General features: G+C 49.1%; 1 protein-coding gene across 4 annotated transcripts in view; it reads right to left on the bottom strand.

Moving 5' to 3' along the window:
- JADE1 (jade family PHD finger 1) overlaps positions 1-11,352 on the bottom strand; it is a 53,530-nt gene extending 42,178 nt beyond the window's left edge. The window contains exon 1 of one of the 4 annotated variants that reach the window (XM_054563254.1): positions 11,222-11,352. The gene's annotated coding sequence lies outside the window, so the exon portion shown is untranslated. Of the gene's footprint in view, positions 1-9,748; positions 9,855-10,800; positions 10,901-10,994; positions 11,118-11,221 lie in introns of those variants that run through there. The other 3 variants (XM_054563237.1, XM_054563245.1, XM_054563229.1) reach the window with 3 other exon arrangements.
- Positions 11,353-11,720: the final 368 nt, after the last annotated feature.

The raw sequence follows: 11,720 nt of genomic DNA on the forward strand, positions 1-11,720 counted from the left end.
TAAAAAATGTTAAAGAATGTATTTTTGGGTCTTCCTTATATAAAAAGTATTTTGTAATGAACTACCCCTTTCTGTTTGTTTATTATGTTCATAGCATTTCAGTATTATTTTTAAACACTATGCCAGCTTGATTCCTAAGTTATTTATCATAGGCTACCCACCCTAATGAAAAGAGATTGACATTTTCTTAATAAGGTCACCTTCTTGTCCCCAACAGCGTACACACTACCCAATGTTGTGAAGTACCCAAACGTGATGACCCATACTTTACAGTAGTAATTTCCTGGCTCTCAGTGAATGTGAGGGGAATCCAGCTGGTTTCTCACCTCAGGGTTTTTGCTTTGTTTTGTTTTTGTTTTTAAATTTTAAAGAGAGAGGAAGGAAAGACACACACACACACACACACACACACACGCACACACACACAATTTGTTGTTCCACCTATTTGTGCATTCATTGGATAGTTCTTTTATGTTCCCTAACCAGGGACCAAACCCACAACCGTGGCATATCTACCAGGTCGGTGCTCAAACCCACTGAGCTGCCCGGCCAGGGCCTTACCTCAGTTTTTAAAGCAAATATCAACTGCCTAGATAGGAAGTTTTCAAATTGGCAACATTAATTCATACGCTCCCAGAGAATCTAAAAATACTAATGTGACTATAATTCAAACTCAGATTTCTCACTTTAACCAAAGGGCTGTATCTGGTCAGAGTCATAGATTTAACTGACAAACTGCTTAGATCTTAAGTGTTAAAAGTTTAACCTTGTCTAAATATTTGAACCCCCTCCCCCAAAAATGGAACTTTAAAAAATGTGTCCTTTATAATGTCATAATCAAAATTTCTTTAAAGAAAGTGCTGCCTAAGCTATATTGTAAACCTTTGCAAAGGCAACACACTTGAAAATATTCAGCTGAAAGTAGTTTATATTAGCAATAAATAACCCACCTCCCTGAAAAAAGAAAAAGATTGTAAGAACTGATCAGAAACCCTAACTACAATATTTACTCCTATGAACATTACTAACAAAGTCCAAGTGTTAGAAGAACATATTAGTTCATTGTAAATTCTATTTAAATTATTTTTAATTCAGATTTTAGAAGTTAATAAAAGCATTTCTCAAGATTTTAAGGAATTTATAAATTTGAGAGATTTTAAATGAGTGACAAGCAGCAATCAACTGCCAATGTATAAATAATCCCACGGCCCCAACCGCCCCGTAAACCCCTCCTGGTCTCTGTAATCGCCGACTCCACCGCAGCCGGCAGCTGAAAAGCACCTACAGCACTCCCAGCGTTTGCAGTATCTGGAATGTTATTTTGTCAAGGGAAGTACATGACTTCACATCCAAACAAGAAAGGCAGTCACCACGGCCTCCAACCTGGAGCTTCCGTCCCTGGTCTCAGCTACTCAAAATTCTGTTAGGTTGATACGCTCAGATATGGAAAGATGCCTAAGACATGAGAAAAAACAAAGGCACACTGCAGGGGAAGAAAACCTGAAATATAATATAGGTCCATTTGTATATAAAAGGGAGGCGGGAAGAGAATTCGTACCCCAATTGCTTGCATAATCATGGAAAATTACTGGAAGATCATAAAGGCTAACAGTGTCTCCTCTCTGAGAAATATGACCAGTGTTCCAGGTGGAACGGGCTGGGAACTTTTACTTCTCTTTAAGACCTTCATAACATTTTCATTCTTTACCATGATCCTGGACTACACTTACAATAGTAAAGATTTAAAATCCCAAACCTTTCTTCCCTGCTCCTCACCACATAGAGAGGACCCCGGGGCACAACTTCTCGCCCTGTGCACAGCGCCAGGCTAACATGGGTGGCCATCAGTAGAGTGGGTAGTCCACCTCCTTCCGGGCTAAGACGGGTATCAAAGTCCCGTCTCACTTCAAAAGAATGCCTGATGGAATAGTGCAGAAGGGAAAAAAAACTGAAAAGGTAACAGGGTAATGCTGTAAAATACTATTATCTTCCACTCATTATTAGTGCAAAAGCAACATTTTTCAAAATGTAAGATCTAGTAACAAGTCACTAAAAATGTATGCAACAAGAATAGAAAAACTAACCCAGACAGGAGAACTAGTATAAACTGCCTTCATAAACAGCCAGCTGCTTATCCATTTCAAGAGCCCTGCTATTTTGCGGTAACAGAAGGAGACTTGACCGGGGGTGGCACGCACACAACACAACATACACATGTATCATAAAACTGTATCCCTGAAACCTGTAATTTTATTAACCAGTATCAGCACAAAAAAATGCAATTATAAAAATGATTGTATTATTTTGGGGAAAAAATAGAAATAAAAAAGCTATGTCCCAGGGACGGCCACTGAACACGCCAGTCCCGCCACCCTCGAGGCCACTCCTTCCCAGCCCCGACACGACCGCAGAATCCTCCTCCGCACACGGTGCTTCCACTCGGTTAGAACTCGTGAGCGGAGGAGTCCTACGCCTCTTCGCTCGCTTTCTTGACCGTTTACTAGGGAAAAGTAAGGTAAGACCAATTTCTTCAGAATATATGAAAACCAAGTCTTTCTAAAGCATTTCGTTAAAACCAGAAGTTTGTGTTCCATTCTGCATGGGGGGAGGGGTCTCTGAATCAAGCTCTAATTCATGTCACACACGCACATGCATGCCTGCAAGCAAGAAGTTCATTGAGAAGTAACTTTTTAAAAACCGAGTGTTAAAAGGAGGTGATTTCTGAATGAACCAAGTTGAGGGAAAGGATGGGAAAGGCGTCTACAGCCTAGTTCCACCCTTGGAAGGGTAAGTCAATAAATAAATGCGAAGTGTCTACAGGGGAATCTTAAACGATTTTTAAATGCGCAAACCAGATGTTCTCATACGGGACACACAAAGCAGCCTCTGCAGAAACCAGGCCCAACCAGCCAATGACAACTGCACTGCACACAGACTGAAACGCAGCTGTTTTGAAGAGCTGTTCCTTGATTATAGCCGGTTGTCAGAAACTATCAGTTACCACTAACAATGTTAAGTCACCCCAAAATTTAAAGTACTGTTTAAAAAAGAAAAAAAGGCAGGACTCCCAATACACGTATTAGAAGACCTAGATGGCACACAGAACAAAACTGCATCTCCACACCATCTGAGTTCCCTCCACAAAGAAACACTTCATCACAACGCACAAGTCCTGCCATTATGGTCACGGAAACACAAGACGGTCTCAGACCCAGCAGCGAGGTCTGGGAAACAGTCTCTGGTTTAAAGCCCTAGAGTCTCACCCCATGGATTGTATCTACAGGAAATCCTCCCCAAAGAAGCCTGTAAAGTCCTAGTCGCGGTGCTAAAATCATTTCAGAGATGATCTAACCTATCTTTCCAAATTTTAAAGTCAAGCACACTGAATTCTGGAGAGATGAAGCAGCAGTAAAGGTACACAGGCAGGTCTAAGGCAAAGCCAGTCCCTGAACCAAAGGCCAGTACCCGAGGCGGGTGGGCCTCCCCTCCTGCCTGCCTACCAGGACTCACTCAGAAGTCACCTAGAAGGCCAAGGCCACGGCCCTGTTACGTTATCAGGGCACAGGTGACTAAAGTATGATCAGCCAACAAGTCTGCTAACTTGGAAATGGAAACAGTTTCCCGGCAAGCTGGCATGAAGGCGGTTGCCAACGCCACGCTGCCCGCAGAGCCCACCAGGGCGCGGCTGGAGGGGTTTGTGTGTGCCGGACGTCCCTCAACACTGTCACGGGGAGTCCCTGAGCAGCAGGCACTAACCGCTCTGATCCACGTGGCACAGTCCTGGAGAGAGGTGGCCTCCCTCAATGGGGATGTGTTTATACAGCACAGCCCCTTACACAGGGCATCAGGGCCAGCCCCTTGGGGTGCAACTACCCAGGTGCTTTCTTCCCCGTGTTACACACTCTTCTCCTCGAAGGGGGTCCTGGAGCCAAAGGGTGAAGGGCTGTGTCCTCAGGCTGGCCAGCTCCCTCCGTCGGTATCAAACCAACGTCTAATTTCAACTCCTACGTCTAATTCCTACTCCAGGTTCCTACCAGAAAGGAAGCTGAGCTTCCAGCAGGAACAAGCTGGGGCCCAGGCCAGGCTGCGCGCCACCACAAATCAGAGGCCCTGCCCCCGAGCTGCGAATGGTTTCCTCGTGGGGCAACATGGCGGGGGGGGGGGGCCAAAAGCACATTTCATGACACATAGAAATGACACAGATTCAAACTTCAATGTCTAAATAAAGTTTTATTGGAACATAGCCATCTGTATTCATTCACCTTGGGGCCCCCGCCCGCCTTCCTCCTTACGATGGCAACAGAGACCACGAGGCCCACGAAGCCTAAGATACTGACATTTACTATCTGGCCCTTTACAAAAAATGTTGACTGATTCCTGTTATAAATTGACGGACTCGCTGTATGATGTTTATAAACCAGCATTACACATGTTTAGTGAAATGTGAATCAATGGCCAGGTCCTGGGCCGCTGGCAAATACCTTCACGCTTACACAGTGAAGAACGGGGCACGCTCCGTCCTTAGGAAGTCCTTAACTGGAACAGGCAGAAATTACAAGGGGAAACGAAGGCGGGGGTTGGGGCTGAGCCACTTAAACAGAGGCCCTGTCTACAAAACCGAGAATTTTTCTCAAAGGAAAACCCCTGAGGCTCTTACTCTGAGCCTGCGAACACTAAGTTATAAAAACTTCTAACAAGCTTCTTATCTGATTTTCAAGCCAATAACCAATAAGCAGAAAAATGACTGTTCTGGACAGGCATTTTAACTACAATTTGTGGTTAATGGTGATATAAAAGGATCCGACAGAAATCATTAAAAAAAAGTCACCAAAATTTAAACAACACTAAACTGGAATCCAAAGATGCACTTAAAAGTATCGTGTGAGTCCCTGAAATGACATGCAGATTTCAGTGCCACTCGGTTCGGCCGGGGGAGCAATCCCACAGGTTTAAATCGGACTTTTAAAAAAGTTACGAGACACCAGTACTCAGCCTACACTTCTTAAGTGCGTCATTATTATTTCAATGCTGAAATAACTGATGTTCGTAAAGATGACCGTGAGTAATCAAGAGACATTTTAAATCATGTTTAGTGCACTCTGTGCTCAACAAAAGCAAACCATGTGGCTCCAACTCCAGCAACTTGTTACCCTTGCCACTTCCTGCCCCCTGCCCTGGGGGAGTACAGAGTAAAGGGACCCAATGCTCATTTCAGTCTTCAGTTTGGCCCTCACCACTGGAATCTTCACTGAAGTTTCAAATTAATGTAATCTCCTGTGCAGACGTGAAACGATCAATATTAAGAATACATTACTGCCAAATTGGGAGTGCTTTCAAAACTAGAGAAAACTGTGGTTTAATTCCTCCAACAAATAAGCCCAACAGAACCTAAAGTTTTAAAAAACGAACTTCTTCAGTCTGTCCTCAATCACCGCAGTCACATTATGTCTTGACCCTTCCGGAAGAACCAAAATCAAACAGTAACCGCTGGACTGGTTGTAGCGTAACCAACAGTGTGGTCTCTGAACACCGGTTATGCGCACACCATGCGCCATTGGTGTGGAGTTAATAGAGGGTTCAAAACGAATATACACAGCCCCTGCCCCCGTGGTCACGCTGTCCCATCCGTGTCGGGAGATCTTTGTGTTGCTTTCAGGAAAGGCATCCTTAGTAACCATTCAAGGTCTAGACTGGACTGCGACATGGCCAGAGTCAGGATCAATGACCTCCTAGGCCAGGTTTCTCTCAGCTCCAAAATACGTGGCACTAGCTAAACTTAGAAACCCGGTGCCACTTCCACTGGGAGGAACAAAGGCCCTCCAAGGCCACTCTTCAATTTAGCAGGAACTCAGAGAATGTCTGCCATCAGGGCCCACCAGCTGGGAACCCCCAAAATCCACACCTTCACAATCACAGACCAATAGTTTACAGTGAGTCCACCATGTAAAGGGCAGTAGACTTTCAAGTAAGCCTCAGCTTCCTGAAATACAACGTACTAAGACAATACACACATTAATTGTACAAATTTTGAATACGTGATGATCACATAAGCTGCTGCAATATCTTGAGAATAGAGAATAGACTCAACACTAAAACTTTCAAACATAAAACTTGCTTGAAATTAAAATACCTTCCTAATTAAAGTTCCTACCAAGCTTCTAATACCATGTAAGAAACAACTCCAAGCAAAGCCACCCTTTTTTAAAAAAAAAAAAATTTAAGGTATTGTTGAATATCGTGCCAATGTTCTAACTTACAAAGTTGAACAGGGAATGGAGGGGGAAAAAAAGCTTAACACTGATTTAACTCAGTGTTTGAACAATCAGGCCAAACTTTTTAATGCCAACTCAAATAAAAAGCAAGGTGTATGGGTTAAGATGCCACATCTTCCTCCAGAGGACATCTATTTTACGGATCTTGTGGGAAAGGGCTTGTAATGCGAATTCTGACAGACCACTCACTCACTGAGATGGTGTAACAGGCGTCCACCCCATGAAAGGAGCAAAGAGCGTCCCTCCTTCCTTCTGACCGGACGCAAGGAGGCAGACCTGTCCGAGTCACAGCCCCCTCCTCCTCGAGCAGGCAGGGCACCCCGAGGGCACAGGGCAGATGCGGTGCTGGACGACTTGGTGTCTGCTGTTCCGCCACCTCCGTACGGGAGCGGACCCCTCTCTTTTCCAGCAAGCCCATGGACAAATGCATCTGGCGAATGTCTGTAGAGCAGTAGCTTTCAAAGAGAATCTCCAAATCTAAGGCTTCCAAATGACAATTTGATTTCGACCTTTTTAAAAACTCCTGCCATGATCAATTCCAAAGGCCTGCCTCCTCATGTTAGAAGTTCTGTGGAAGAGTTACTATAGGTCAAAATCTACTTATGAAATAACCAGATGCAATAAATGATTCTCTGCTAGACCATGTTTTAGACAAAGCTGCTGTTAGGTTTGAGGGCCCACTGAGGAAAAAAAAAATCTATGTCCCACTGAGAAATGAGATGAAAATTTAGGAAGCCAGCTGACGAGAGGGAGAAAAGACTACTTACAAAACTGACTGTACAGTGTAATTTCATTTCTATTAAAACACGTACACATACACATAGGCAGTTATCTGGAAAAGTGATACAACGGTGATCTCTGGGTGGTAGGAATGTATTACATTTGCTTCTCTACATTTTCAAAGTTTCAACAATGTACATGCAGCACCACTTCTGTAATAATACTTTAAGCCACCAAGGGCCCCTTAAAGTCAAAAATCAGTATTTATGAAGTGCTTGCTATAGGTGAGACACAGAGATCTGCTTTTATTCTCACCGAGTCCTCCAAGTTTTTTTAGTTAATCCTCCTCCAGCCTCCCGGCTAAGCAACAGCCGTTTTTAAATATAACATTTCCTTAAACTCCAAAGAGTTTTCTCTCTGTTCTCTCAGGCACACTAATAATTTTTCACTGTTTTCCCTTTATAGCTAGCTACTCTTTCAACCTTGGTAACTAATATAAAACCAAAACACTCCTTTGTAAGCTGAAAACCTGTGGCAGAGGAGGAACTAATATGGTGGGGGGAGGGGATCCTTTTAAATGAACAGCCAGCCAGCTTTTCCAAAGTTAAAATCTCTGGCAACACACCCAATTTTTCTTACTAGAAAGCAGTGTGTGATCTTTAGATGGAAACAAGGTCAAGTTCTACTTGCATGTGAGGCAACACCCTTTATCTCTAGCTCGTGTAAAGATGGAGACATGGGGAAATCTAACATAACTGAAAACTGTACTTGTTCTCGGATGTGGAAATAAAAATGACACATCACATACACACATTAAAAACTTAAGGAAGAAAGCAAACCAGTAAAGTCGTCTGCTTTTAAAGTGACCTGACGTAAGACTGAAATATTTGGGACAAAAGGGCGGTAACTCTTCTGGGTTCCAGCTCTTTGGTAGAGAGCGTGACCCGCAAGAACATCCCATGGACGTCTCCACAGGCGCTGCCCACTCTGCGACGACAAATTATTATACCCAAAGTGGTGTGTGGTTACGGGGAAGGCTTCCTTTCCTCACCAGAAGCGATTAAATATCGATTACTTGTGATTTGATCAAAATGCAACTTACCATCGTAATCTCTAACCCTTGGTGGGTCACTACCTAAATCAGCTTTCACGGAAATAATTGTCTCTGAATGTTAAAACTAGTTCATTAACTTTGAAAGATATTAGCCTTGAGCTACAAGTAACTAGAGAGCTAGCCTTTCACAGCGGGTTTTCTAAAAAGGAAAAATAGATCACCTCATAAAAACCTTTGGGAAAGGAGCCCCCAAGCATTCCCATTAATGGAAACCTCAGATTCTCTGCCACTTCCCTGAAAACGTAGATGTCTTTAGTCATTCAACTGCAGGCATCATTTTACAAAAAGAAATTTTGAATTCCCTCCTGGCCGGGGCAAACGGCGGGCGGCAGACCCTCGTCCCTGCCGAGGCGAGACGCAGCGCCCGCCTCCCGGTTACTAGAAAGCCACGGCTGCTTTTAAACGGTCTCCGGGTGACGGCGCATTCCTAACGGGTTTCGAAGACACGTTTAAATCGCCCGCTTTTTTGTTTGCTCGCTGCCTTCACCGGGGCCCGGGACTGCGGCCGCCCCCGCGCGCCCGGGAGGAGAGCCGGGAGGAGAGCCGGTGGAGGGCCCTGGGGGGAGGATGGGAGCGGGTGTGGGGGAGAGAGAGCCGGCGGGGCGGGCTAGGGGCAATTCGGGGTGGAGGTGCGGCCGCCGCCCTGCACAGAGAGCTCACCGTGTGCGCCCGCCAGCCGGGGTGCGCGCAGGGCCGCGGCGCCCCTCCTCCCGCCCTCCCTCGCCGTCCCCCTCCCGAGGCAACAGAAACAACAGCGCGGGAGGAGGGGAAAGTAACTCCCGGCACCTTCGCCGGAATTAGCCCGGGTGCAGTGATGACACCTTCTCCTGGTGCAACCGAGCGCCACTCGCTCCGCAGCGCCGTGCCCGCCGTCACCCCCCCCATTCGAAAGTGGCCACCCCCACCCCGCCGCCGCCGCCGCTCCCGCCCCGCCGCCGCCAGCTGCACCAATCCGCTCGGCCCCAGTGGCAAATCAAACGCTCCCTCGCGTCCAGAAGCCACTTGCGCCGCTGGAAACGGCCGCGCCGGCCCCCTCCCCGAGTTCCTCCCGGGCGGCACCTCCGGGCTGGGGCGGGCGCTCGGCGAGAACGCCTGCGAGGTGGGAACGGCGGCGAGCAGCCCCGAGCGGGCTCGGCTCCCGCTCCCACTCCCGCCCCCAGACAGTTCTGGAAACTGTGGATCACCTCTGTCACAGGAAGCCATCCGGCGAGGAAGGCGGTGCGGAACCAACAAACAAACGCCTGCGGCCGCCCGCCGGAATCAGCGCGGGGACAGCGACGGGCTTCGGGCCGTTCCCCGGGCGGGGGTGCGGCGGTCGCCCCCGCGGCGCGGGCTTTGTGCGGGGCTCCCGCGGCGCGGGCGCGGCGGGCCGGGCGTACCCGCCTCCGGAGCCCCCCACCCCGGCCTCCGCAGCGCTGCTGGGACCGTTAGGTGACGCTCCGACCACGGCCGAGGACCCAGCGCCTCGGCCACCACCCGCCCCCATTTCCTCGCAGAGCCGCCTCTCCTCCAACGCCAGAGGCGGGCTCCAAAAGTTGGCCCCGGGGCCACCCAGCACCTGCCCACGTGCCGTGGCGGACCTCTCCCGGGTCTCCCCCGTCCCCTTCCCCCCGCCGCCCTCGGCCGCCAGGTCACCTATTACCGGTGGGAGGGGAGAGAGACTGCTATTTAAACGCCCGCGGAAGTTGAGGCACCCCCTCTGGCGGGTGCCGTGCACCTGCCTCCCGCCGCCGCGCTCCGCCACTTTGAGCAGCAGCCGCGTCCTCGGCCCCGCCTCCTGCCCGCAGGCGGGCGGGGGGAGCGGGAAGGAGGTGGAAGGGATCGAATTTCTCCAGCAAATGGGACCGTTCCGACAGGATTCGGTTCCCCGGTCAACATTCCACATTCCATCTCTCTCCCGCATTTGCAAGCCAGCGCCAACAACCCGGAAAGCCTGCTGGCTGCCGAACAACAGCCCCCAACTCACAAATACACACTCACTGGCACAGGACACGTGCACTGAAGGGCTTTGCAACTTGCAGTCCCGGGGTACACACAGCACATTCATTTAAGGCAGCGAAGAGCAAGCGACCCCACCCCCACAATTTGCAGATGGTGCCAAAGGTTGCAATTTGCAATCCGTTTTAAGTTCATGGTTAATCGGTACTTTGCTCTAGCAATGCAACTCCTTCCTAATTTCACCGATGAAGGGTTTTACACTTTACAGGCAGTCTCGCTGTAAGTAAAAGATCTGATCGTTGGAAACCCAATTTGGAAAAAATCTAATTGCCAAGCTGTCCCTCCACCCCGTGCTCACTGCCCTTGAATTGATGCAATGAATATTTTGGACATGTGGTGACGCGGTGACAAGAGTGGGGCTGCGGCCACCCTACACAATGTACCTATACACATACACACACCTATATTTAGAAAAATATAGTCGTCCCCCTCCCTCTACGGTCACACACACTCTGGATTCATATATGTATGCGAACCTGCGTTCTGCCATTGCCATCTGTCTACCAAGTTGCTACTATGCTTTCCACTTTCATGCAGCCTAATGCACTTTGGGCCAACTAAACTCGGCTTCTGCTCCTGAATGCGTTTAATTGATGCTTCACCTGAAAACCGCATGTTTTTTCGCAAATCTAAAAGAAGAAAAAGCGCTAAGTCTTCAGCCCCCCCAAAATGAAAAATAATCATAATAAAACTTACTGATCCAACATAAATCAATTCTCAGGCTCCAAAAATCATCCTCTCCTCCACCTCCTCCTCCTCCTCCTCTGGCCCCCGCCCCGGCAATGCCCAAGTTACTGGTGGGATAGTAAGGCTGCGCTCGGCGGCTGCCTACCCTCCCTCCTCGCTACATATCGAGAACCCAATCTTTTGGCGCCATATTAATGACGTACTATATTATTTCCACTAGGCAGCGACCTTCGGCATTAAATTACTCCCGAGAACTCCCGAGCAAAGCAACAAAACCATCAAATATGGCTGAGCCTCTCGGCTCGTCCTGCAGCCGCCGACGCCACCGCCGCCGCCGCCGCCGCCGCGGGATCGGGACGCGCACACGGACCCACGCGCCGCGGACACACGCGCGGCGCGCCCCCTGCCCCCCCGCGGCCCGCGCGCGTACCTGCTGCGGAGGGGTTCGGCCGAGCTGGGCTCCGCGCCGCATGAGTTCGGGCCGCGGCGAGCGGGCGGGCAGGCCGGGAGCCGGGCGGGCCCCTGCGTCCGCTGGCGCGCACACACCCGGCACTCGCGCAGGGAGGCACTCTCGGACGGGCGTTTGGCTTGTTATGGAGGAACGACTGTGTGAATCAAACTCATTTCTGGGTCACTGCTGCCACAGGGGGGAGCACTTTAATCCCTTGCCAAAACGAGAGGGTGGGGACAGGAGGGCGGAGGGAGCGCGCTGGGAGCCCACGGGCGGGGGGCTCCGTCCCTTGTTAACTCTTCGCAGTCCTCGCCTTGGCCAGCTCGGCCTGCGTCCACGGGGGCGGGCACTACTCAGCTTTGAGAATCTCTTTCTTCATGTCTCTTGTGAAGCTAGAAAGTCTTGAGGTGTCTCCCGGGGGAAGGTGGGCTTTTACATTATCCCCTTCAAGCTGTCCCAGTTCCAACTCTTGTCTGAC

The sequence above is a fragment of the Pteronotus mesoamericanus genome, unplaced genomic scaffold (assembly GCF_021234165.1).
Source record: "Pteronotus mesoamericanus isolate MK-2021 breed Mesoamerican mustached bat unplaced genomic scaffold, CSHL_Meso_final contig_163, whole genome shotgun sequence".
In the NCBI taxonomy this organism is placed as follows: Eukaryota; Metazoa; Chordata; class Mammalia; order Chiroptera; family Mormoopidae; genus Pteronotus; species Pteronotus mesoamericanus.